Raw genomic sequence first — 27,696 nt, 5'->3', positions numbered from 1 at the left:
GGCTGCTATATACTGCTGATGAGAAAAAAGATTTAGCAGTTTATATTTACTAAAATAATCGCATTTCCATGTTCTGTGTACTGTGGGAGAGCAGATATAGTGACTGCAAGCTCCTGGGTTTAGTAGCACTTTAATGTCAGTTTATCCCCCGCAATATTGCAGTCCCGCTATAAGTCGCTGATTGCCGCCATTACTAGTAAAAAAAAAAAAAAAATAAAATTCCAATATATATCCCATAGTTTGTAGACGCGATAACTTTTGCGCAAACCAATCATAATACTCTTATTGGGACTTTTTTTTACCAAAAATATGTAGCAGAATACATATTGGCCTAAATTGATGAAGAAATTAGATTTTTTAAAATTTTTTCATTGGATGATTTATAGCAGAAAGTAAAAAATATTGTTTTTATTTTTCAAAATTGTCGCTCTTTTTTTGTTTATAGCTACAAAAATAAAATACATTCAGGTGATCAAATACCACCAAAAGAAAGCTCTGTTTGTGGTAAAAAATGACATAAATGTTGCATGACCGTGTAATTACCAGTTAAAATGGCCTGGTCATAGAGGGGGGGGGTAAATCTTCCAGAGTGCAAGTAGGTAAGGTCAGACCTGGCAGGCAGGGACACCCAGATCTCAAAAGTGGCCAATCAGAACTAGGAACCCCTCGTCAGATAATACATTTCCCATTTTTCTATGGAAACTGTTTAGCTCTTTGGCGGGAGTTGAGGATTATAAACAGCAGTCACGGATCATTGCACTTCTCCCGCACATTCGCACACATTTCCTGCAGGTGAATTGTTACTAATTCCTCCATGAAATGTTCCTGTGTGGACTGAATAAACATTCACCGAGCACCGGACCTGTGTACTGATCTGCAGAATTCAGACTTTTCTGAAATAGCCAATTCCAGTATGAGTGGTAAAATGACACATGGTCCCTGGGATATTCTCTCTCCCGCCCAGACTTCTGAGAGTACATCCACTGATTCATCAGCCAGTCTGATTGGGGCAAATTATGTATGTGGGCACTCTGATGGGGACCGTAAAGTAAAGAGGGCTCTGATGAGAACCCTGATGTAAGGGGGCACTCTGTTGGGGACTCTGATGTATAGGGGGACTTTGATGGGGACCCTAAAGTAAGGAGGACTCTGATGGGGACCCTAATGTAAGGGGGTACTCTGTTGGGGACTCTGATGTATGGGGGGCGACTTTGATGGGAACCCTGAAGTAAAGAGGACTCTGATGAGGACCCTGATGTAAGGGGGCACTCTGTTGGGGACTCTGATGTACAGGGGGGGCTTTGATGGGGACCCTAAAGTAAGGAGGACTCTGATGGGGACCCTAATGTAAGGGGGTACTCTGTTGGGGACTCTGATGTATGGGGGGACTTTGATGGGGACCCTAAAGTAAGGAGGACTCTGATAAGGACCCTGATGTAAGGGGGCACTCTGTTGGGGACTATGATGTATGGGGGGGGGGGGGACTTTGCTGGGGACCCCAAAGTAAGGAGGACTCTGATGGGGACCCTGATGTAAGGGGGTACTCTGTTGGGGACTCCGATGTATGGGGAGACTTTGATGGGGACCCTAAAGTAAGGAGGACTCTGATAAGGACCCTGATGTAAGGGGGCACTCTGTTGGGGACTATGATGTATGGGGGGGACTTTGCTGGGGACCCTAAAGTAAGGAGGACTCTGATGAGAACCCTGATGTAAGGGGGCACTCTGTTGAAAGCACTCTGATGGGGACTCTGATGTACGGGTGCACTTTGATGGGGACCCTAAAGTAAGGAGGACTCTGATGGGGACCCTGATGTAAGGGGGCACTCCGTTGGGAACTCTGATGTAAGGGGGCACTCTGATGAAGACCCTGATGCAAGGGGGCACTCTGATGGCAACCCTACTGTAAGGGAGAACTCTGATGGGGACCCTGATGTAAGGGAGAACTTTAATGGGGACCCTGATCTAATGGGACACTCTGATAGAGACTCTGATGTAAAGGGGGTCTCTGGTGGAGACTCTGATGTAAGGGGGCACTCTGGTCTGGACCCTAATGTGAGGGGCACTCTGATGGGGACCCTGATGTAAGGGGGCACTCTAATGGGGTTCTTAATGTAAGGGGGGACTTGGATGGGGACCCTCATGTAAGGGGGCATTGTGATGGGAACCCCAATGTGAGGGAGGACTCTGGTTGAGACCCTGATGTAAGGGAGCACTCTGATCTGAACCATGATTCAAGGGGGAACTCTGATGGGGACCCTAATATAAGGGGCACTCTAAAGGGGACCCTGATGTAAGGGAGCACTCTGATGGGGACCCTAATGTAAGGGAGGACTCCGGGGGGAGACCCCGATGTAAGAGAGCACTCTGATGGGGACCCTGATGTAAGTGGAGACTTTGATGGGGACCCTAATGCAAGGGGGAACTTTGATGGGGACCCTAATATAAGGGGGCACTCTAAAGCGGACCCTGATGTAAGAGGGCACTCTGATGGGGACCCTGATGTTAGGGAGCACTCTGAATGTTAGGGAGCACTCTAAAGCGGACCCTGATGTAAGAGGGCGCTCTGATGGGGACCCTGATGTTAGGGAGCACTCTGAATGTTAGGGAGCACTCTGATGGGGACCCTGATGTTAGTGGGCACTCTGAAAGGGACCCTGATGTAAGGGAGGACTCTGATGGGGACTCTGATGTAAAGGAGGTCTCTGGTGGGGACCCTATTGTAAGAGGGCACTCTGATGGGGACCCTGATGTAAGGGGGGACTTTAATGGGGACCCTGATGCAAGGGGGCACTCTGATGAGGGCCCTCATGTAAGGGAGGACTCTAGTGGGGACCTGATGTAAGGGGCACTCTGATGGGGAACCTGATGTAAGCGGGCACTCCGATGGGGACTCTGATGTAAGTGAGGACTCTGATGGGGACCCTGATGTAAGTGAGGACTCTGATGGGGACCCTGATGTAAGGGGGCACTCTGATGGGGACCCTGATGTAAGGGAGGACTCTGATGGGGACCCTGATGTAAGGGAGGACTCTGATGGGGACCCTGATGTAAGGTGGGAGTCTGATGGGGACCCTGATGTAAGTGGGCATTCTGGTGGGGACCCTGATGTTAGGTTGCACTCTGATGGGGACCCTGATGTAAGGGGCACTCTGATGGGGACCCTGATGTAAGGGGCACTCTGATGGGGATGGGTGCACTCTGGCATCTTTGCCCTGGGCACTGAATGACCTTTTCCCGGCACTGCGTAGGGCAGCCCATTATAATGTATGTGTGTAGCGGCAACATGCGTGCAAAAATGTGCATTCACTAAATGCTCGGTACGACCCCCACCCAGCAAGAAGTAGGTAAATGGCTGGCTCTATATAAACACCCATAATAAATAAACAGCCTCAATTTACGTGAATCAACACAAACTGCGATTTTGTTGCGCTCAACAGGATCGCACAATCACAAACAGAATTGGGCATCTCCATCTCCTGCCCTTTGCATATTGCTCTTTGCCTTAATATAGGATGCTGCCTGCCTTCTCCTCCTTCCCAGGCATCGGCGTTCAGCTGCAGGAAACCTGATGCTCAGACAGGTGTTCACTGATCCCCCCACCCCCCCACTCCCTCTTCACCTGGGAAGGAGAAGTTGTCTTGAACGAGCCCCGGAGGCTTAAGTTCCAGCAGTGCGCACATTGCAGGAGGGGAGGGTGAGAAGGAGGAACACTCAGCTCAGTCCAGGGAGAGAGGGAAGAGAGTCACACCGCCAGCACAGGCTTATAATACAGAACAAAAGTCTGCAGGATTACAGACCTTCTACATAAAATGCCTTTCGCTTTTGTGCTTTAACAGGATTCCAGAAGCCGCCGCCACCACCGCCGCAACAACGCCACACCTTCTGCTGGAGCTTGTCACCGTCTACTGATCCACAGGCAATCCCTGTGGATGGGTGACTCACAAGAAAGCATCACAGCCGTATTGTCTCTGGAAACTGCTGCAGTGCTCCTGGGATCTTCAAGGTGAAACAGTTTCCTTGGGTCGGGAGGGGAGGGGGGGGGGAAAGAATTGCCTTTTTTTCCCCCTGCTGGATGCAGCGGCTTCTTTTCCCCCCTCCAGCCAATGGTGAGCGGCGAGCAGAAGGAGCTCCCAGCCTGCACCGGCCTTCCCATCAGCCTGAAAGGTGAGTGTCCGGATTATATCGGTCTGTAGAGTAGAACGCAAAGGCTGCTGCGCTGGAAGGCGCTTGCATTATTGTGGACGGACGCCAGGCTATAGAATTAACTTTCGCAGCGAGCGCGGTGGGATTAAAAATTCAGCACAAATCGTCATCTTTTATCCCTGTGTCCGGGGGGAGAATTCGGAGGATTGACACAGGTGGTGTTATAGTACCGGTATGATGGGAGTCGAGGGATGCGATTATTTAGACCTTGGCGGATGATCGTTTTCATTCCATGAAGAAAAGTTGATTGTGTTCTTGTGTATGTCAGCCTCTCATGATGACATCACGCCGCATGCGGCAAAAGAGGATTAAAAAGTCTGATAGGTGATGGCGGAATTGTGATGTCATAGACCGACGTGCCGGGTGCTGAGAATCGGCATTTACCTTTTCAGATAAAAATTGGAAGATCGGTTTGTTCTGGTGCTGGGATCTCACCAATTTGTGGTGTGGGGTCTTTAAGGCTACCGACACTGGATGGGGTGAGTAGACAGAATGGGGCTATTAGGGTTGGGGTAAGCTTGGCTCTTGGGGGCTAAATGTTGGGGGGGGTTAAGTGGTAAGGACTTACGTTAAGGGTCAGTTTTGTGTTCAGCTATGCTCTTAGGGGTTAAATGTTAGAGGGGGGGTCAAGCGGTTTAGGAATACTTTAAGGGTTAGGTTTGGGTTAGGCTTGACCCTTTGGGGTTACATTTTGGGGGACGTTAAGTGGTAAAGGCTTACTTTAGGTGTTAGGTTTGTGGTAGGCTTGGCTCTTAGGGGTTAAATGTTGGGGGGGGGTTAAGTAGTAAGGACTTACGTTAAGGGTCAGCTTTGTGTTCAGCTATGCTCTTAGGGGTTAAAGGTTAGGAATACTTTAAGGGTTAGTTTTGGGTTAGGCTTTACCCTTTGGCGTTAAATTTTGGGGGACATTAAGTGGTAAGTTACTTTAGGGGTTAGGTTTGTGTAAGGCTTGGCTCTTAGGGGTTAAATGTTGGGGGGGGCGGAGGTAGGGGTTTACTTTAAAGGTAGATTTGTGGACTCTTAGGGGGTTAAATGTTGGGGGTTAAGTGGTAAGAGCTTACTTTATGGTTTTGGTTTGTGTTACACTTGATCCTTAGGGGTTAAATGTTGGGGAGAATTAAGTGGCAAGGACTAACTTTAAGGGTTAGGTTTGGGTCAGGCTTGACCCATTGGGGTTAAATTTTGGGGGACGTTAAGTGGTAAAGGCTTCCTTTAGGGGTTAGGTTTGTGTTAGGCTTGGCTCTTAGGGGTTAAATGTTGGGGGGGGGGGTTAGGTAGTAGGGACTTGCGTTAAGGGTCAGCTTTTTGTTCGGTTTGGCTGTTAGGGGTTAAATGTTAGAGGGAGGTCAAGCGGCTTAGGGATACTTTAAGGGTTAGAATTGGTTTAGGCTTGACCCTTTCGGGTTAAATTATGGGGGACGTTAAGTGTTAAAGGATTACTTTAGGGGTTAGGTTTGTGTAAGGCTTGGCTCTTAGGGGTTAAATGTTGGGGGGGGCGGAGGTAGGGGTTTACTTTAAAGGTAGATTTGTGGACTCTTAGGGGGTTAAATGTTGGGGGTTAAGTGGTAAGAGCTTACTTTATGGGTTAGGTTTGTGTTACACTTCATCCTTAGGGGTTAAATGTTGGGGAGAATTAAATGGCAAGGACTAACTTTAAGGGTTAGGTTTGGGTCAGGCTTGACCCTTTGGGGTTAAATTTTGGGGGGCATTAAGTGGTAAAGGCTTACTTTAGGTGTTAGGTTTGTGTTAGGCTTGACTCTTAGGGGTTAATTGTTCAGGGGAATTAAGTGGTAAGAGCTTACTTTAGGGGTTAGCTTTGTGTTAAGTTGGATCCTTAGGGGTTAAATGTTGGAGAGAATTAAGGGATATGTGCTTACTTTAAGGGATACGTTTATTTTAGGCTTGACTCTTGGGGGTTAAATATTGCGGGCAGGTTAAGTGGTAAGGGCTCACCTTAGGGGTTAGGTTTTTGTTCGGCTTGACTCTTAGGGGTTACATTTTGGGCGATGTTAAGTGGTAAGAGCTTACTTTAAGGGTTAGGTTTGTGTTAGGCTTGGCTCTTAGGTGTTAAATGTTGGGGGGGGGGGTAAGGACTTACTTTAAGGGTAGGTTTGTGGACTCTTAGGGGTTAAATGTTGGGGTTTAATTGGTAAGAGTTTATTTTATGGGATAGGTTTGTGTTACACTTGATCCTTAGGGGTTAAATGTTGGGGAGAATGAAGTGGTAAGGACTTACTATAAGGGTTAGGATTGGTTTAGGCTTGACTCTTAGGGGTTACATTTTTGGGGATGTTAAGTGGCAATGGCTTACTTTAAGGGTTCATTTTTTTTTTTGGGCTTGACTCTCAGGGGTTAAATATTTGGGAAGGTTAAATGGTAACCCCATACTTTCAGTGTTAGGTTTGCGTCAGGCTTGATTGTTAGGGGTTAAATGTTGCGAGCAGGTGAAGTGGTAAAAGCTTACTTTAAGGGTTAGGTTTGTGTCAGGCTTGATTCATAGGGTTTATATGTTGGGGAGAATTACAGGGAAAGGACTTATTTTGGGGGTTAGGTTTGTGTTAGGCTTGGCTCTAAGGAGTTAAGTGTTGGGGAAGGAGTTAAAGTAGTAAGGACTTATTTTACAGGTTAGGTTTGTATTAGGCTTGACTCTTAGGGGTTAAATGTTGGAGGGGGTTAAGTGGTAAGGTGTTTACTGTAGGGGTTAGATTTGTGTTAGACTTGGTTCCTAAGGGTTAAATGTTGGAGGGAGGTGATGTGGCTTAGGCTTACTGTAGGGGTTAGATTTTTGTAAGGCGTGTCTCTTAGGGGTTAAATGTTGGGGGGGGGGTAAGTGGTAAGGTGTTTACTGTAAGGGTTAGATTTGTGTTAGACTTGTCTCTTGGGGGGTTAAATGTAAAGGAGAATTACAGGGTAAGCACTTGCTTTAAGGGTTAGGTTTGTATTAAACTTGACTTTTAGGGGTTAAATGTTGGAGGGAGGTAATGTGGTTTAGGCTTACTTTAGGGGTTCGATTTTTGTAAGGCATGGCTCTTAGGGGTTAAATGTTGGAGGGGGGTGTTAAGTTGTAAGGTTTTACTGTAAGGGTTACATTTGTGTTAGACTCGTCTCTTAGGGGTTAAATGTTAGGGAGAAATACAGTGTAAGGACTTGCTTTAAGGGTTGGATTTGTATTAGGCTTGAATCTTAGGGGTTAAATGTTGGAGGGGGGTTAAGTAGTAAGGCGTTTACTGTAAGGGTTAGATTTGTAGTTGACCTGGTTCTTAGGGGTTAAATGTTGGGGGGGGGTCAAGTGGCTAAGGTTACTTTAGGGGTTATGTTTTTGTAAGGCATGGCTCTTAGGGGTCAAATGCTGGAGGGGGGGGGGGTTAAGTGGTAAGGCGTTTACTGTAGGGGTTCGATTTGTTTTAGACTTGATTCTTAGGGGTTAAGTGTTGGGGAGGGGGGTAAAGTGGTAAGAGCTTATTTTACGGGTTACTCATGGATCTTATGGGTTAATCATTAGGGGAGGTCAAGTGGCTTATTTTAGGGGTTCGATTTTTGTTTGGCATGGCTCCTAATAGTAAATGTTGAGGGGGAGGGGGGTTGTAGGGTTGTGAGTTACCCATTTGGGCAGGGAAGGGTAAAATCAAAAGCTCTTTTTCTAGTTTTGGAGGTTCTGGAAGGCTTAGAACGTCTGTGAGGTTTGTAACGCTATCTGTGCCCCCCCCCCCCCCATAGAGATACATGGGGGTCATTGTCATTGCCCCCCCCCCCCCCATAGAGATATATGGGGGTCATTGTCACTGGGGCAGAAAATGTAGTAAAAACCTGACAGAGATTCTAACCCTTCCCTATTTAATTCAATGCTACAAAAAGGTTTGTTGGAGATGTGTTTCTATTTTGGATAAGGTAGAAAAGTTTTTTTTTTTGAGTAGTGCCTGGGTGGTGCAAGGAGAGAAATGTTTTAGGGATATCAGGGCATGGTAGTCCTGTACAGTCTCTTATGTCATAAAAGTCCAACCTGGTTGGGGGGTTCAAAGGGTTCCTCTTCATCAGGGCTTGGTACTTGTGAACAGACTCCTATGTCATAACAATCCAACGTGTTTTGGGGTTCAAAGGTTAAGTCTTCCTCAGGGCTTGGTACTGCTGTTCTGCCTATGTTATTTTTTTAAATGCAACGCGTTTCAGGGTTCAAAGGGTACCCCTTCATCAGGGCTTGGTACTGCTGAACAATCTCCTAAGTAATATGTCAATGTGTCAATGTGTTTCGGGGTTCAAGAGACTCCTCTTCATCAGGGTTTGATTTCTGCTGTACAATCGCTTATGTCATAAATAGTCAGTATGTTTTCAGGGTTTAAAGGGCCCCCCTTCATCAGGACTTGGTACTGTTGAACAGATTCCTATGTAAAAAAAAAAATCCAAAATGTATCAGGGGTTCAAAGGGTCAGTCTTCCTCAGGGGGTCAAAGGGTCAGTCTTCCTCAGGGGTTCAAAGGGTCAGTCTTTCTCAGGGGCTCAAAGGGTCAGTCTTCCTCAGGGGCTCAAAGGGTCAGTCTTCCTCAGGGGTTCAAAGGTTCAGTCTTCCTCAGGGGTTCAAAGGGTAATTCTTCCTCAGGGGTTCAAAGGGTCATTCTTCCTCAGGGGTTCAAAGGGTCAGTCTTCCTCAGGGGTTCAAAGGGTCAGTCTTCCTCAGGGGTTCAAAGGGTCAGTCTTCCTCAGGGGTTCAAAAGGTCAGCTTTCCTCAGGGGTTCAAAAGGTCAGTCTTCCTCAGGAGTTCTAAGGGTCAGTCTTCCTCAGGAGTTCTAAGGGTCAGTCTTCCTCAGGGGTCCAAAAGGTCAGTCTTCCTCATGGTTTGGTACTGCTGTACAGTCTCTTAATGTCATAAAAAAAATCAGATCTGTTTCAGGGTTCAACGGGTCCCCATTCATCAAGGCTTGAAACTGCTGTACATTCTCTTATGTAACAAGTCAACGTGTTTTGGGGTTCAAGGGATTTCCCTTTATCAAGGCTTGATTTCAGCTGTACAATCTCTTGTATCATTAAAATTCACTGTGTTTTGGGGTTCAAAGGTTCCCCCTTCATCAGGGCTTTGTACTTCTGTACATTCTCCTATGTAATAGGTCAATGCGTTTTGAGGTTCAAAGAATTCCCCCTTATCAGAACTTGGTTTCAGCTCTACAATCTCTTAAGTCAATGTGTTTTGGGGTTCAAAGGGTCAGGCTTGGTACTGCTGTACAATTTCTTATGTAATATGTCAACCTGTTTAAGGCTTCAAGGGATTCCTCTTTATCGGGGTTTGGATTCTTCTGTACAATCATAAAAAGTCAATGTCTGTTTCGGGGTTCAAATGGTCTCTTTTCATTAGAGCTTGGAACTGCTGTACAATCTCTTGTGTTATAGAAAACCAGCATGTTTTGGGGTTCAAAGGGACCTCCTTCATCATGGGAACAAAGTGCGTATTGACTGATATAATTTGAGGGTTCCCGAGGGGGATATTAGTGTCCCTCTGGAGAGATTTCCGTTCACTTCCTGTCCTGCAGACACATCACAGAGTGAGGGAAATCCCATTTTATATTCAGCCCCCACTGGAACCAGTGTCCCCAGAGGAAGAGTTCCCCTCTATTCATTTTCTGGTGACAACTCAAAATGTTGGATCCCCCCTCATATCCAGTCCTCTTGCCAATGGTCCCCAACAAGGTGCACTTTGGGTATTAGGAGGTTGTGTCGGTGTAAATTTTTTCCTCCATCATACGTAAGGCAGCTCTAATTTTCGGCATAGCGGCAGTTGAGTCACGGTAGTTCTTAGCATGACACTTCCCACAGCAAGAAAAAATATGTATTCAAATATTTCTGATCTGAATCTTCTAGAATACGGGAATTCCAAGTAGTGACTCTGCGACTTATTGCCTAATCCCGAATCTCCTCATGTTTTCTATGACTGCTGATGGCTTGCAATGGTTAATGGACTTTCCATTACCTTTGTGATCTGTACGGAATCTGGTTGTGTGTTATGAAGGATTTTTATTATATAGAGCTCTGCTGTCCACCCTTCATTATGGTCTTCACACATAATGTGTTTCTGTCTATTATGATGGTGCCATTGGATGACTTCAACAGGGATGGTGAGAACCCTTCTTAATGGGCACAGCGGGTGTACAGACCCAGGAACTCAGCACAGGGATGGTGAGAACCCTTCTTAATCGGCACATCAGGTGCACAGAGCCGGGAACTCAGCACAGGGATGGTGGGAACCCCTCATATTGGGCACAGCAGGTGTACAGACCCAGGAACTCAGCACAGGCATGGTGGGAACCCCTCATAATGGGCACAGCGGGTGTACAGACCTGAGAACTCAGCACAGGGATGGTGGGAACCCCTCATAATGGGCACAGAAGGTGTACAGACCCGGGAACTCAGCACAGGGATGGTGAGAGCTCCTCAAATTAGGCACAGCAGGTGTACAGACCTGGGAACTCAACACAAGGATGGTTGGAACCCCTCATATTGGGCTCAGCAGGTGTACAGACCTGGGAACTCAACACAAGGATGGTTGGAACCCCTCATATTGGGCTCAGCAGGTGTACAGACCCTGGAAACTCAGCACAGGGATGGAGGGAACCCCTCATAATGGGCACAGCAGGTGTACAGACCCAGGAACTCAGCACAGGGATGGAGGGAACCCCTCATAATGGGCACAGCAGGTGTACAGACCCAGGAACTCAGCACAGGGATGGTGGGAACCCCTCATAATGGGCACAGAAGGTGTACAGACCCGGGAACTCAGCACAGGGATGGTGGGAACCCTTCATAATGGGCACAGCAGGTGTACAGACCCGGGAACTCAGCACAGGGATCACTTATATTGTCCCCCTGAGATAGGAAGAACTGTTGGTTGATCTGTTAGCAGATCAGATTTGGGTGAAGAGACTCTGCATGCTGTCATATATAGAGGTACTGTGCTGTACTATTCCTCCTGAATATTATCAAAAAATGGTCACAGGCAATGGAAAGGGATGAGCTTGTAATCCTACATTTGGGGGGGAATTTATTTCTTAAAAATTAAATTGTACAATATTATACAGGCCAACTCTTCCCAATGATAACCCATTAAATGGTTTATACTCCCCCAGGAGATCAGGGACAGCTATGAATTCTGGTTATTGAGCCGGGCATGGAGCGACAATAATGTGATGATGCCGCTCTGGACCAGGATTAGATGGGTTGGAAAATTTCAGAGTACTTTTTATTTTTGATCTCTGTTGACTCTGGAGCCCTTCCAGTGTGTGTTTTGTGGTGGAGCAGTTCTAAATCCCGGCTGTCTGGGTACCTCCAGGTTCTACTCTAACCACAGGCAGCTGATGTATAGACTGAAAACGACTGTCCACCCTATCAGCAGCTACTCAGTGGAGATATGGACAGCCTTTGCAAGGTCTAGAAGTCTGGATTACTGCAGAGCAGAAGAATTGTACAGATTGAACCCCGTGAATGTCCTTGTTTGGGAAAGCCAACAGATGGTAGATGCCTCATGTAACGGATCAACTGGCACCCTGACTGGGTACCACCGTTGACGGATGCTCCTAGTGCTTCCCGAGGGCTCCAAGCACTCCACCAGACACCATAACCACCCCAGACCCCACGAACCGCCGCAGCTTGGTTGGGGTCTCGCCGTCTCCTACCCACCCTGGACCTAAGACAAGGCTCCAGATTCCAGTAGGTGAAACTCTCTTTCCCCAGAGAATGAAGCAGAAACAGGAACAAGCTCTTACAATAGCTTAGTGATTATTCAAGGGAGTATGAGGACCATAGAAATCCCTTGTAGCAGATTCCCCCAATAAGAGACAGGACTCTAGATTGAGGGTGAAGTAGAACTCAAGGTTTAATGGTACAGCTGCTCTTTTATACAGTTTTCCCCCACAAGGTTACCACCCGGGTGGACCTTGTGGGGAACAGGACATGAAATTCACAATCCAATAAAAAGAGATTTTTACACTCAGTCACTCTCATACCGTGTACACAATCCCTCCCCTCTACCTGATTACATTATCATATGCAGATGAAATTGTATACAGAAACAGAATTAACCTGAACAAATTATCTAGCCAGCTGGACAGAACAATGGGAGGTCATTAACATTTAACAATGGGACAGGCAGACTTAACACAATCCATATTACACCTCAAAACAGACAATGGGACAAGACTGCCAGTGACAGTCTGTCCATCTCCTACATTGAAGTACATGGAATACACATCTACGTATTGCTATGATTATTTAGGAGTCAGACTTCATGGCAACAGGCTATAGGTCTCGCAGTGTAAAGTGGGATTAAATCTTCATATTTCTTAGAGAGAGAGATATTGTTGATAAATATTACTCTCCCATTTGAAGTTATCCAAACCATATTCTCAGTGTCCCTAAACTTGTTTAAGGGGTGGGGGGGGGGGGCAAGTATTGTTCTAAGAGGGGAAATGTGGAGGAGTGTGCTAAGAGTGGTGATTTAGGGAGATTTGTGTCAGGAGGGAGCACGGTAGGGGATGGTAGGAAGAATATTTGTGCTAGGAGGGGGGATTTGTGCTATGATGGGGGGGGGGGGATTTGGAGTGGGTGTGATGTGTTCTTGGAGAGGAAATTTTAGAGGTAGAAGATTTGTGCTAGGAGGGGTGATTTTTTTTTTGGGGGGAAAGCGCATTTGAGCTGGGGGGGACTTAGGGGGAGATTTGTGCTGGGAGGGGGGATTTCAGCAGAGGGGTGGATTTGTAGTAGGGGGAGGGGTAATTTATGCTTAAGGGGAAAGCATGCAGATTAGTGCTTAGTTTTTGTTTTGTTTTTTGAGAAGGGGGGGATTAAAATACATCTTGGGGGCGCAGTTTGGCATGTTCGCCCGGGGCTCTAGAAGTCCTTGTACCAAAACTGATTGCACCTTCCTGATACCAAGGCAATCCCACCCTCTTAGTTTGACTTTACTAAGGGACTATTAAAACATATGCACCCCGCAGCTCCTCATGTTAGCATGCTGTTTATACAGACAAAAGTGCAACAACCATTTTCATATATTATACTGTAATAATTAGTTCTGCCACTAGGTGGTAGTGTCAGCTGAAATGCTTTTATATTTTAACCACTTAAGCCCCGGAAGATTTTACCCCCTTCCTGACCAGGGCTTTTTTCGCGATTCGGCACTGCGTGACTTTAACAGACAATTGCGCGGTCATGCTACGCTGTACCTAAACGAATTTGACGTCCTTTTTTTCCCACAAACAGAGCTTTCTTTTGGTGGTATTTGATCACCTGTGCGATTTTTACTTTTTGCGCTATAAACAAAAAAAGAGCGTCAATTTTGCAAAAATAACAATATGTTTCACATTTTTTTATATGAAATTCCCAACAAAAAATGTAAAAATCAAAATTTTTTGATTGGTTTGCGCAAAAGTTATTGCGTTTACTAACTAAGGGAAAGATTTTTGTCATTTTTGTTGTTTTTTTTTTTTTTAACGCGTAATGGCGGCGATCTGCGATTTTTTTTTTTTGCGGTACTGCGACATAGCGGCGGACAGATCGGACCCTTGACTGACATTTTTGACACTTTTGGGATTACCAGTGATATTACTGCAGTAATCAGTGCTATACATATGCTATACGATATATTTACTGCAAAATGACACTGGCAGTGAAGGGGTTAACTTTATTGGGGAAGGAGGGGTTAAGTGTGTCCCTAGGGGCGTGCTTCTAACTGTGATTGGACATGGCTACTGGTGTAGGAACAGTGATCAACGGTCCTACATAGTAGAACCGTATGATCACCATTCCTACACAGGGGAGAATGACAGGCGGCTTGTTTACATCAGCCGCCTGCCTTTCTCCCTCTGCACCGACGATCGCCGAGTGACCGGCGGACATCGGGTCCGCCGGTCACACGCACGGACTTGCTAGGGAACGAGCCGGGGCGGGAGCGCGCCTCCGCGGGCGCGCGCTCGCCCGCTATTGGCTCCCAAGCAAGTGACAGGCTAGTGACGTATATATACTTCACTTTGCCTGGCCCGGTGCTGACCGCCGCCGTATATAGTCGTGCGGCGGTCGGCAACCGGTTAATGTTCTTTTCAGTGAAACTACATGATTATGATGTCATTTCCTTTTCTCTGTGCTCATGTCCTTTCCAATAAAACAAGAAGGGCTCAGCCATGTGTCCAGCACCACCTTGATTGGTGGGGGTCCCTTCTGCAGCAGCTTTCCAACACACAGCATGGCACCATGCACATCTTAGTGTGATGCATTCTCAATTGCACCTCAATGCACTAAAGCAGGAATCTAGGGCTAGTTTACTATCCTTCAGACTTACCTGGGGGACCGCACTGTGGCCAGTGTGAGTAGAAAATGCAATGAGAGTAAACAATGCCTCATCAATCGTATGAGTGGGAGGAATAGTGCCCTATCATTGGTGTCAGTGGGAGGAATAGTGCCCCATCATTGGTATCAGTGGGGGGAATAGTGCCCCATCATTGGTATCAGTGGGAGGAATAGTGCCCCATCATTGGTGTCAGTGGGAGGAATAGTGTCCCATCATTGGTATCAGTGGGGGGAATAGTGTCCCATCATTGGTATCAGTGGGAGGAATAGTGCCCCATCATTGGTATCAGTGGGGGAAATAGTGCCCCATCATTGATATCAGTGGGGGGAATAGTGCCCCATCATTGATATCAGTGGGGGGAATAGTGTCCCATCATTGGTATCAGTGGGAGGAATAGTGTCCCATCATTGGTATCAGTTGGGGAATAGTGTCCCATCATTGGTATCAGTGGGAGGAATAGTGCCCCATCATTGGTATCAGTGGGGGGAATAGTGCCCCATCATTGGTATCAGTGGGGGGAATAGTGTCCCATCATTGGTATCAGTGGGGGGAATAGTGTCCCATCATTGGTATCAGTGGGAGGAATAGTGCCCCATCATTGGTGTCAGTGGGAGGAATAGTGCCCCATCATTGGTGTCAGTGGGAGGAATAGTGTCCCATCATTGGTGTCAGTGGGGGGAATAGTGTCCCATCATTGGTATCAGTGGGAGGAATAGTGTCCCATCATTGGTATCAGTAGAAGTAATAGTGCACCATCATTGGTATCAGTGGGGGGACTAGTGCCCCATCTTTGGTATCAGTGTGAGGAATAGTGCCCCATCTTTGGTATCAGTGGGAGGAATAGTGCCCCATCATTGGTGTCAGTGGGAGGAATAGTGTCCCATCATTGGTATCAGTGGGGGGAATAGTGCCCCATCATTCTTGTCAGTGGGAGGAATAGTGCCCTATCATTGGTATCAGTGGGGGGAATAGTGCCCCATCATTCTTGTCAGTGGGAGGAATAGTGCCCTATCATTGGTATCAGTGGGAGGAATAGAGCCCCATCATTGGTGTCAGTTTGAGGAATAGTGCCCCATCATTGGTGTCCGTGGGAGGAATAGTGCCCCATCATTGGGGTCAGTGGGAGGAATAGTGCCCCATCATTGGTGTCAGTGGGAGGAATAATGCCCCATCATTGGTGTCAGTGGGAGGAATAATGCCCCATCATTGGTGTCAGTGGGAGGAATAGTGTCCCATCATTGTGTAACGCTCCTGCGTTTCTTATATGGTGTGGATTTTCAGCTGCAGAAATAGTTCCACGTCAGTAGTCATGTAAGAGATATGCTGAGATACCATTCCCAACCTCAATGACTCATCATGTGTGGAAGGTCTTATTTCAGCCAGTAAATACACACAATTAGCAAGCTGGTTCCTAGAATGACTTTATGTATGTGGTAACACAATGATGAAGGTTGAGGGATAGGTTGAGTGGAGGTGGTAGGTGATAGACACTTGAAGGTGAGACAGTAGCAGATGGATGCAGGAAGGTTTAGCAATGTTGTATGGTAGCAGATGACAGAATAGCAGGTGGACATACAAAAGAGATCAACCCAGTGCAGAAAAGTAGCAGTAGTCTCAAGAGCTAGCAATCTAGTTATGCAGATGTGATAAACAGTCTTTACTATGCAGAGCTAGATAGTGTAAGCTTAGTATAAGTTTATAGAGAATTCCCCTGCGGGGTACTTAGCACTATTAGCGATACAGCCGAAGGGTGGTTCAGGAGAGGCGGATGATCCAGTAGCGGGATACAGGGATCAGCGCAGCGAGGTTCCGTCAGCGAGGTAAGCTTGCAAGCATGGAAGCTTCAAGCAAGGTTAGCATCCAGGTAAGGGTGTTTGAACGAACACATGTGAGTGAGAACCGGCGATTTAAATAGCCATCTAGTCCGGCGCTGGGTGATGACAGCTCCAGTCTTAACCACTTAAGCCCCGGAAGATTTTACCCCCATTCCGACCAGGGGGTATTTTGCGATTCGGCACTGCGTGAATTTAACGCACAATTGCGCGGTCGTGCAACGCTGTACCTAAACGAATTTGACGTCCTTTTTTTCCCACAAACAGAGCTTTCTTTTGGCGGTATTTGATCACCTGTGCGATTTTTTGATCACGCGCTATAAACAAAAAAAGAGCGTCAATTTTGCAAAAATAGCAATATTTTTCACATTTTTTTATATGAAATTCCCCCCCAAAAAAAATGTAAAAATCAAAATTTTTAAAAATTTTCGGCCAATTTATTTTATGCTACCTATGTTTGGTAAAAAAAATCGCAAAAAGCGTATTTTGATTGGTTTGCGCAAAAGTTATCGCGTTTACTAACAAAGGGAAAGATTTTTGTTGTTTTTTTTTTTAACGCGTAATGGCGGCGATCTGCGATTTTTTTTGCGGTACTGCGACATTGCGGCGGACAGATCGGACCCTTGACTGACATTTTTGACACTTTTGGGGTTACCAGTGACATTTCTACAGTAATCAGTGCTATACATATGCACTGTTACTGTAAAAATACACTGGTAGTGAAGGGGTTAACTTTATTTGGAAGGGAGGGGCTGTGTGTGTCCCTAGGGGCGTGGTTTCTACTGTGATTGGCTGTGGCTCTAGCTGTAAGGACACTGATCAACGGATCTACATACCAGATCCGTTTTATCAGTGTCTTTGCAGCGAGGAGAATGACAGGCAGTTTGTTTACACAGGCTGCCTGACATTCTCCCTCTCCCCCGACGATCGCCGAGTGACCGGCGGACATCGGGTCCGCTGGTCACACGCGCGGGGGGGTCCGTGACCACGCGGGAGCGGGAGCGCGCCCCGGGGGGCGCGCGCTCGCTCCCTAGACCCTCACAAGCAAACAACGTAGCCCTACGTTAGTTTGCCTGTGAGGGGCTGACCGCCGACGTAGATAGTCGTGCGGCGGTCGGCAAGTGGTTAAAGGTGTATGCGCACCTTTCCAAAAGTAAATGGTGGGGCGCATACACTTGTGGAAAGTGTAATTTAGGGTACCGAAGGTACCGGAACATTACACATTGGTGTCAGTGGGGGGAATAGTGCCCCATCATTGGTATCAGTGGGAGGAATAGTGCCCCATCATTGGTATCAGTGGGGGGAATAGTGCCCCATCATTGGTATCAGTGGGGGGGAATAGTGTCCCATCATTGGTATCAGTGGGAGGAATAGTGTCCCATCATTGGTATCAGTGGGGGGAATAGTGTCCCATCATTGGTATCAGTGGGAGGAATAGTGCCCCATCATTGGTATCAGTGGGGGGAATAGTGTCCCATCATTGGTATCAGTGGGGGGAATAGTGTCCCATCATTGGTATCAGTGGGAGGAATAGTGCCCCATCATTGGTGTCAGTGGGAGGAATAGTGCCCCATCATTGGTGTCAGTGGGAGGAATAGTGTCCCATCATTGGTGTCAGTGGGGGGAATAGTGTCCCATCATTGGTATCAGTGGGAGGAATAGTGTCCCATCATTGGTATCAGTAGAAGTAATAGTGCCCCATCATTGGTATCAGTGGGGGGACTAGTGCCCCATCTTTGGTATCAGTGTGAGGAATAGTGCCCCATCTTTGGTATCAGTGTGAGGAATAGTGCCCCATCATTGGTGTCAGTGGGAGGAATAGTGTCCCATCATTGGTATCAGTGGGAGGAATAGTGCCCCATCATTCTTGTCAGTGGGAGGAATAGTGCCCTATCATTGGTATCAGTGGGGGGAATAGTGCCCCATCATTGGTGTCAGTGGGAGGAATAGTGCCCCATCATTCTTGTCAGTGGGAGGAATAGTGCCCTATCATTGGTATCAGTGGGAGGAATAGAGCCCCATCATTGGTGTCAGTTTGAGGAATAGTGCCCCATCATTGGTGTCCGTGGGAGGAATAGTGCCCCATCATTGGGGTCAGTGGGAGGAATAGTGCCCCATCATTGTTGTCAGTGGGAGGAATAATGCCCCATCATTGGTGTCAGTGGGGGGAATAGTGCCCCATTATTGGTGTCAGTGGGGGGAATAGTGCCCCATCATTGGTGTCAGTGGGGGGAATAGTGCCCCATCATTGGTATCAGTTGGAGGAATAGTGCCCCATCATTGGTGTCCGTGGGAGTAATAGTGCCCCAATGTTGGTGTCTGGGGGGGGGATAGTTGTTGGTATCTGAGGAAGGAGTAATGCCCCATTGTTGGTGTCAGTGGGTGGAATAGTGCCCCATTGTTGGTGTCAGTTTTAGGAATAGTGCCTTATTTTAGGGGAGGAATAGTACCCCAAGGGCTGGATAAAGGCAAGCAAAGGGCCGTAGATTGGAGACCCCTGCACTGCAGGCATTTTCCTATAATACAGGCAGCCCAATGCATAGAAGAGACTGGGAACATTGTTGCCTGTCTGATTTTCAGTCCATTGCTGTGTATTGGCAGCCTCCTGGAATGAATGGGCCTCCTTGGTATAATGTATGTTATTGCACTGCAGCAAACACGATAGATGCGAAGATTCCTACTCAGCTCTGCAGCTCAAAGCTGAACTGAAAGCTAAACACATACCTGAAATGCGTGTCTAATGTATTATCAGGTGAACGATTTGAGATTCTGTTCAGCCCGTCCTGTGATTTGCACGCACTTCCCTCACTGTAAATCCAGACAGGTGCCCCCGCCTTTTTCCCGCTCCACCAATGCGGATTCCTGTCTCGCTTCTCCATCTTCAGCTTACTTACTTTTTTGTAAATGAATCGGCATCTTTGAGCTGGTGAGCAGGGGGGAGGGGGAGATTCAAAATGAGGAATTTAATTTCCATGAAATTTTGGCAAATTTTTTTTGGCAAAGATTCACCAACTATGCAAAATCCAATGAAATAACAGGGAGGGCAAATGGAAGTTGGTTTTAACAGGGTGCAATAGGATTTAAGGCTCGGTTTCCACTAGTGCGGCTACGAAGTCGTGCTACTTCTAGCACGACTTCGTAGCGAAAGTAAACTGCGGCTTTCAGTACGACTTCTCTCATATATAGAGGGAAGTCGCACTGAAGCCGGCTCAAAAGTAGTGCACGAACTACTTTTGAAGTCGCCGCAACTCAAGACGCGGCAGTGGACACGGGCCACATTGAAAACAATGGCTTTTGACTTGCTGTGCGACTTGACATGTGTCAAGTCGCACTAGTGGAAACCGAGCCTAACCCCCCGCTATGAACGGCCAACACACATGTAGCTGCAAAAGGGGTGGGCTTTACCACCCACACGCTGCGCATATGCGTCGCCAGGCGGTCCATGTCAAAGTCTGAGCTGGTAAAGACTGCTAAAGATAGGTAGCCAGCAGGACCGGTTTCTGACCGTGTGACCGCTATGACAGTGGTCACATGATCGCTGATCCTTCCTGTCCCCCCTGGGCGTTCCAAACAAAGGGACGACAAGCTGGGCAGGAAGAGGTTAAATGACTCCTGCAAGTTTTATAAGCTCCTTTCAACTATTCTGAACCTGTTCTTGTACAAAAAAAAATAAAACTCATTATTTGTTTTATTTTTATTTATTTCTTTCTTTTTTTTTACAAAAATAAATAACAGACAGGGGAAAAAAAAAAAAAAAACAACAAATAACCACCAAACTGAAAAAAAAAAAAACCATGAAATTAAATAGCATAAACTATCCAAATAACAACCTTAAAAATTACTAAAAGGCGAAGTAAGAAAAAAGAAAAATCAAGGCGAAACCGGTCATTTCTGCCGTAAACTCACTTTGCTCTTAGCTAGCCTGTATGGGTCGTAACTCACCTTGCATGCATTGGTGGGCTGCAGTGAAATCAGAAACAAAAAAAAAACAAAACCTTATTTTACTGCACTGGGGTTCGTGGACAGAGACACGGTGTATGAATACGATTATAATAAATATATAATTATATAAATATATAATATAAAAGTATAATAATCTATCAATAATTAATATATAATAAACAAAATAATTTAAAAATATAAATAATGTAGCAATAATATATATTATTATTATATATTATATTATATTATTATTATTAATATTATTATTATGAATATTATATAAAAATAACAATCTAATAATATATAGTATAAAAATATAATAGTAACATATAAAATAATAATTTAACAATAATAATATAATAATAATGTAACTATATATATATATATATATATATATATATATATATATATATATATATAAAAGCAATTTTAATAATATAAAAATATAATAATGTCAAAATAATATGCCCTACTATTATTATTATTATACATAATTTATACAGTGCCAACAGTTTGTGCATCCCTTGACTACATAAGGGCAGACAGTAGTTACAATTCAATTCAATACAGGAGAAATCAGAGGGCCCTGCTTGTTAGAGCTTAATAAATGTGGGAGATGATAATATAAAAAATACAATAATAATGTAACAATAATATATGATTTTATTATAACTGTTATTATTATATAAAATTAAAAATAACAATCGAGCAATAACATATAATATACAAATATATTAATAATAATGTACTAATAAATAATATAAATATTTAATAATTTAAAAATATAAAGACAATGTAAGTGCCGGTTCACACATATGTGAATCAGAGGGCCCTGCTTGTTGGAGTTTAAAAAATGTGGGAAATGATAATAAAAAACATATATAATAATAATAATGTAACAATAATATATAATTTTATTATTACTATTATTATTATATAAAAAAAATATCAATAAAACAATAACATATAATATACAAATATATTAATAATCTACCAATAAATAATTTAGAAATATTTAATAATAATATAAAAATATAATAAAAATGTAAGTGTCGGTTCACACATATGCGATATGGGAATCCTGCAAATCCACTGCAGGTTCTCGCATCGCACTCAACTCACAGGTGGTTCAAGATTCCATATGCGAATCACTGTTGGTGTCAGTACAAAGTTAACGACACCCCCAGATCAGTTCGCATATCGCAGTGCGAACTGTCAGTTCGGACATGAATCGGATCGCATAGGTGTGAACACCCATGCGATCCAATTCTGGTGCGGACAAAAAAAAAGAGTCCTGTGCGACTTTGGTCCGAATGTGATGCTAATTCAGCCATACAATCTGTATGGCTGCATTTGCAATGCACAGACATCGCATGTGATTTCCAGAGCAGTGCACTGCAAATCACATTCGATATCTGACATCAGTGCTGGGAGAAGGCCATTCAGCACCCAGGGCAAAGATGCCAAACTGCGCCCCCCTCCTTCCCTAATGGTTAGGATCAGGGCGCCCAAATCCCTGCAAAAAAACACTGTGGCCCTCCTGCCCACCCCTTGTCCCGGCCCTGTCTGAGATCGCATATGTGTGAACCGGCACTAGCAGTTATACATAATATAAAAATATAATAACAATGTAACAGTAATATATAATAAAAAAAATATAACACTGTAACAGTAATATATAATATAAAAATATAATAACACTGTAACAGTAATATATAATAAAAAATATATAATAAGAATGTAACAGTAATATATTATATAAAAATATAACAATGTAACAGTAATATATAATATAAAAATATAATAACACTGTAACAGTAATATATAATATAAAAATATAATAAGAATGTAACTGTAATATATAATATAAAAATATAATAAGAATGTAACTGTAATATATAATATAAAAATATAATAAGAATGATAATCTAAGCCATTGCGATCAGGATCAGGGCGCCCAAATCCCTGCAGAAAAACCATTGCATCCCTCCTGCCCACCCCTTATTCCGGCCCTGTCTGACACTGCATATATGTAAACCGGCACTAACAGAAATACATAATATAAAAATATAATAATGTAACAGTTATATATATATAATAAAAAAAAATAAGAATGTAACAGTAATATATAATATAAAAATATAATAACAATGTAACAGTTATATATAATAAAAAAATATAATAATAATAATGTAACAGTAATATATAATATAAAATTATAATAAAAATGTAACAGTAATATATAATATAAAAATATAATAACAATGATAATATAAAAAAATAATACTAATGTAACAATATATAATATAAAAAAATATATAAAAAAAACTAATAGTAATAAAAGAAAAAATAGAATAACAGCGATAGTGATGTATCCAGTCGTCCTCTTCGTGTCCCCTCCTGTCTATATAAATATACATTGTCCAGAACACTGGGAGAGGAAACTAGGAGGATGTTGGGGACATAAAGGTGTCTTTTGTTCTGTAGGTTTTATGGCTTCTGTTACGTTCGCTGTTGTTCCCGTCCAGTGCTGGCGGATCGGTGTAATATTTGCATTACATTATAAAGTGACATTAAAGCGTGATGTTTGCCATTCTCACTGATGTCTCTTTCATGCCCCATTAAATTTCTGCAGCCGGCTTCACACGAGATGGTAAGCCATAATTATACAAAAGTCACACATTAGGTGAGTGTGTCGCGTGTGAGGCAGGATCACCTTGCTGTATAGAAATCGCAGTTCACAGCCCCATCCCAGAGTAATCATCAGTGGAAAATCTGTGGGTTTGGTATCTTTTTTTTCTTAAATATTTGCAGGAAATCTTGTGTCTATTTTTCTGTTCATCCTATCCTGTATTTTACACAGCCCTGCCATACTGTACAGCCCGGCTGTTGACCTCTGCTGCAGTTAAACAGTACAGCTTGGTCACCTCCCTGCAGGGGGAAGGAATGATACATTGTAACATGCATTATCACTTGAAGGAGATTTCAGAGGCTGCATTGCTGACCATTTCATCTGAAAATGCTATCTGCCAGGCTGTCACACTGATCCAGTGGCTTCGATACTTTCTCAGTCACTGACCTGGACAAAATCTGCAGAATGGGAATTCTGACATCACACTGAGGTTTCTAATGTGCAGGCCAGTGACTAAAGTCAGCCAGGCAACTGTCATTTTTAGGAAGAGTCCCGCAATGGCAGAACCTGCAAAACCTCACTAATGATGACACAGGGTTTAATCCCCTCCCCCAGCTACAAAAAAGCCTGTCTGTGTCCCCAATAGAGAGATTCTCCTCACTTCCTGTCCCTGCCACCCCAACAGGAAGTCCTGGGAAATCTCAGCAAGGACTCAGACAGCAGTAAAAGTCCAACAGAGGGTCTTACCCTTCCACACCCTATCCAAAATAAAAAAGAAACCCCCCCCCTTCCCCATCCTCCAGGTTAGTCATGTATACTGTATTATACAATTTTATCCAACGCACTTCATCAGATCATTCAACATTGTATTGTTCCATCTCTTATACATTGTATCGTTCCATCTCTTATACATTGTATCGTTCCATCTCTTATACATTGTATCGTTCCATCTCTTATACATTGTATCGTTCCATCTCTTATACATTGTATTGTTCCATCTCTTATACATTGTATCGTTCCGTCTCTTATACATTGTATCGTTCCGTCTCTTATACATTGTATCGTTCCATCTCTTATACATTGTATCGTTCCATCTCTTATACATTGTATCGTTCCATCTCTTATACATTGTATTGTTCCATCTCTTATACATTGTATCGTTCCGTCTCTTATACATTGTATCGTTCCGTCTCTTATACATTGTATCGTTCCGTCTCTTATACATTGTATTGTTCCGTCTCTTATACATTGTATCGTTCCGTCTCTTATACATTGTATTGTTCCATCTCTTATACATTGTATCGTTCCGTCTCTTATACATTGTATCGTTCCATCTCTTATAAATCTTAATGTGAAGTCAATAAATATCTCGGGATGGCGCTTTCCATTCAGCATACTAGTGTGATCTGGTCACATGACTCTCTGCCAGGATATCCCACCGACATGACCAGTCTCTCTCTTCCTAGTATATACATTTGTACTGTTATCTATCAGTGTTTGTAGTTGTCCGCCTCCATTTTTATCAGATCATTTCGATAAGGCGGTTTTTCTGTGTGTGGATTTATTTATAACCCGTGTGGTGGCAGATGAACATATGGCTCCGGAAACCTGCAGAGTTTGCTGTGGAAGTGGTGAAAGTGTCCAACATTTCCTGACATGTTCTGTGTGATGTGCCAACTCTACGACCCCCGATATCTCCACTCCAACTGCTCAGAACTTCATTTCCTGACATGTCCTGTGTGATGTGCCAACACTACGACCCCCCGATATCTCCACTCCGATTGCTCAGAACTTCTCATTTCCTGACATGTCCTGTGTAATGTGCCAACACATGGAGCCAACACTACGACCCCCAATATCTGCACTCCAACTGCTCAGAACTTCTCATTTCCTTACATGTTCTGTGTGATGTGCCAACACATGGAGCCAACACTACGACCCCCGATATCTCCACTCCGACTGTTCAGAACTGTCTGTCTGTCTGTCGTATCTATCGTATCTATCGTATCTATCTTACATTTACTAACACTTGCCTCTCCTCTCTTCTCCCCTCTCCCTTCTTCCTCTCTCTTGTTACTCTCTTCTCCCCTTCCCCTCTCCCTTCTTCCTCTCCTCTCCCTTCATTCTCTTCTCCCCTTTCCCTTTTTTTTTTCCTCTTCTTTCCCTTCATCCTTTCCTCTTCTCTCCTTTCTTCTTTTCCACTCCCTTCTTCCTCTCCTTTCCCTTCATTATCTCCTCCCCTCTCTCTTCTTCCTCTCCTCTCCTCTTCTCTCACTTCTTCCTCTCCTCTTCTCCCACTTCTTCCTCTCCTCTTCTCTCCTCTCACTTCTTCTCCTCCTCTCTTCTCTCCACTTACTTCTTCTTTTCCTCCCCCCTTCTTCTCCCCCCCCCTCCCCTTCTGCTTTTCCTCTTCCCCCTCTTCTTCTTTTCCCCTTCTCTCCCTTCATTCTCTTATTTTCCTCTTCTCTCCTCTCCTCTCGTCTCCCTTCCTTTTCTCCTCTCCCCTTTCCCTTCTTCTTTTCCTCTTCTCTCCCTTCTTCTTCTCCCTCCCTTCATTCTCTTCTCCCCTCTCTCTTCTTCTTTTCCTCTTCTCTCTCTACTTATTTTCCTCTTCATAGCCTCCCCTCTCCCTTCTTCCTCTCCTCCCCTCTTCCTTCTTCCTCTCCTCCCCTCTCCCTTCTTCCTCTCCTCCCCTCTTCCTTCTTCCTCTCCTCCCCTCTCCCTTCTTCCTCTCCTCCCCTCTTCCTTCTTCCTCTCCTCCCCTCTTCCTTCTTCCTCTCCTCCCCTCTTCCTTCTTCCTCTCCTCCCCTCTTCCTTCTTCCTCTCCTCCCCTCTCCCTTCTTCCTCTCCTCCCCTCTCCCTTCTTCCTCTCCTCCCCTCTCCCTTCTTCCTCTCCTCCCCTCTCCCTTCTTCCTCTCCTCTCCTTCTTTTCCTCTTCTCTCCCTTCTTTCTTCTCCTCCCCCTTCCTTTTTTTTCTCCTCTCTCCCTTCTTCCTCTCCTCTTCTCTACCTTCTTCCTCTCCTTTCCTCTCCTCTCCTCTCCTCTCCCCTTCTCTCTCTCCTCTGCCCTCCTCCCTTCTTCCTCTCCTCTGCCCTCCTCCCTTCTTCCTCTCCTCTCCTTCTTTTCCTCTTCTCTCCCTTCTTTCTTCTCCTCCCCCTTCCTTTTTTTTCTCCTCTCTCCCTTCTTCCTCTCCTCTTCTCTACCTTCTTCCTCTCCTTTCCTCTCCTCTCCTCTCCTCTCCCCTTCTCTCTCTCCTCTGCCCTCCTCCCTTCTTCCTCTCCTCTGCCCTCCTCCCTTCTTCCTCTCCTCTCCTCTCTTTCTTTTCCTTTTCTCTCCCTTCTTTCTTCTCCTCCCCCCTTCCTTTTTTTCTCTTCTCTACCTTCTTCCTCTCCTTTCCTCTCCTCTCCTTTCCTCTCCTTTCCTCTCCTCTCCTCTCCTTTCCTCTCCTCTCCCCTCCTCTCTCTCCTCTGCCCTCCTCCCTTCTTCCTGCCCTCCTTCCTTCTTCCTCTACTCTCCCCTCCCCTCCTCCCTTCTTCCTCTCCTCTCCTCTCCCCTCCTCCCTTCTTCCTCTCTCTTTTCTTATCTTCCTCTCTGCTCTCTTCTCCTATCTTCCTCTCTGCTCTCTTCCTCTCTGCTCTCTTCTCCTATCTTCCTCTCTGCTCTCTTCTCCTATCTTCCTCTCTGCTCTCTTCTCCTATCTTCCTCTCTGCTCTCTTTTCCTATCTATTTTACTATATCTTCACCTCCACCTTTTTCTCCTCTTCTCTCCCCTTTAATATCCTTTCATCTCTTCTCTCTTCTTCTTCCCATTCAGCTCCTTCCTCTTTCACAAACTGATTTCCATTCTTTCATACAGTTTCCTCTTCTCTTTCTGTCTCCTCTAAGTATCCCAATTTTGCTCTCTCATTTCCACTCTATAATACTTTTCTCCACCTCTCTCTCAAGGGTTTTTAATGATTACATACGGGGTTATATATTGGAAATGGGTCTTTTTTATATCAGTTTTTAGTTCAGCATTAAACATCGATATAACATAAATCCTGTACAAGACATTTCTGAATCATTTTTTTACAATCATCTCTCAGTCCGCAGTCGGCCATGTTTTGATATAATTGGCAATAAAATTCCAATTTCTGAACCACGTCAGCAGACTGCAGTAGAATAGGTATGTAGGTGGGATTTCCCAGAATCCTCAGCTTTCTTCTACTCTCGTCGTCCTGTGCAGAGTCTGAGGATGAAGTACATATAAGCGGATGAAGGAAAATCCCTGCCACCTCCTTAGATGGGAATATGCTGAAGGTCCAGTGCAGTAAACACTTTCTAATCATCCAAATGCAGTGATGTTAACCCTGTTATATCTAGATTAAGTGGATGAGTCCTTTGGAAAGGTTTGCTTGTCTGGGAGTTTGATCTCTAACGAGATATTTGCAAGAGTTACATATTTCATGCCTTAGCTGATTATTTCCTAACAACCTCCCACATTTTCACAACAAAATGATTTTTAGCAATAATCATGAAATAAAATAATAGTAATGACCAGAAAAGAAATGTAGATGATAAAAATGTTACATTGGTGGTCAGAGGAGAAGGGCCCCTCTACATTGGTGATTAGTGATGAAGTACTCCCTTTACATTAGTAGTCGGTGATGACATGCCTCCTAACACTGGTGATCAGTGGATAAGAGTCACTTTACGTTGGTGGCCTGTTTAGTGCCCCCTTACATTGGAGGGCAGTGGAGAAGTGTCCCCTTACATCGGTGGA

The 27,696-nt window shown here is 44.7% G+C and overlaps 1 protein-coding gene across 2 annotated transcripts in view; it reads left to right on the top strand.

Moving 5' to 3' along the window:
* Positions 1-27,696, top strand: part of PLEKHG5 (pleckstrin homology and RhoGEF domain containing G5) — a gene marked incomplete at its 3' end in the record, with an annotated part of 419,430 nt that overhangs the window by 96,459 nt on the left and 295,275 nt on the right. Inside the window, exon 1 of one of the 2 annotated variants that reach the window (XM_082273294.1) lies at positions 4,038-4,166. The exons of the other annotated variant lie outside the window; for it this stretch is intronic. Of the gene's footprint in view, positions 1-4,037; positions 4,167-27,696 lie in introns of those variants that run through there. 2 annotated transcript variants of the gene reach the window in all.

The sequence above is a fragment of the Pelophylax lessonae genome (genome assembly GCF_965119305.1).
Source record: "Pelophylax lessonae genome assembly, chromosome: 12".
NCBI lineage: Eukaryota > Metazoa > Chordata > Amphibia > Anura > Ranidae > Pelophylax > Pelophylax lessonae.
This window is presented reverse-complemented; position numbering and strand designations above follow the sequence as displayed.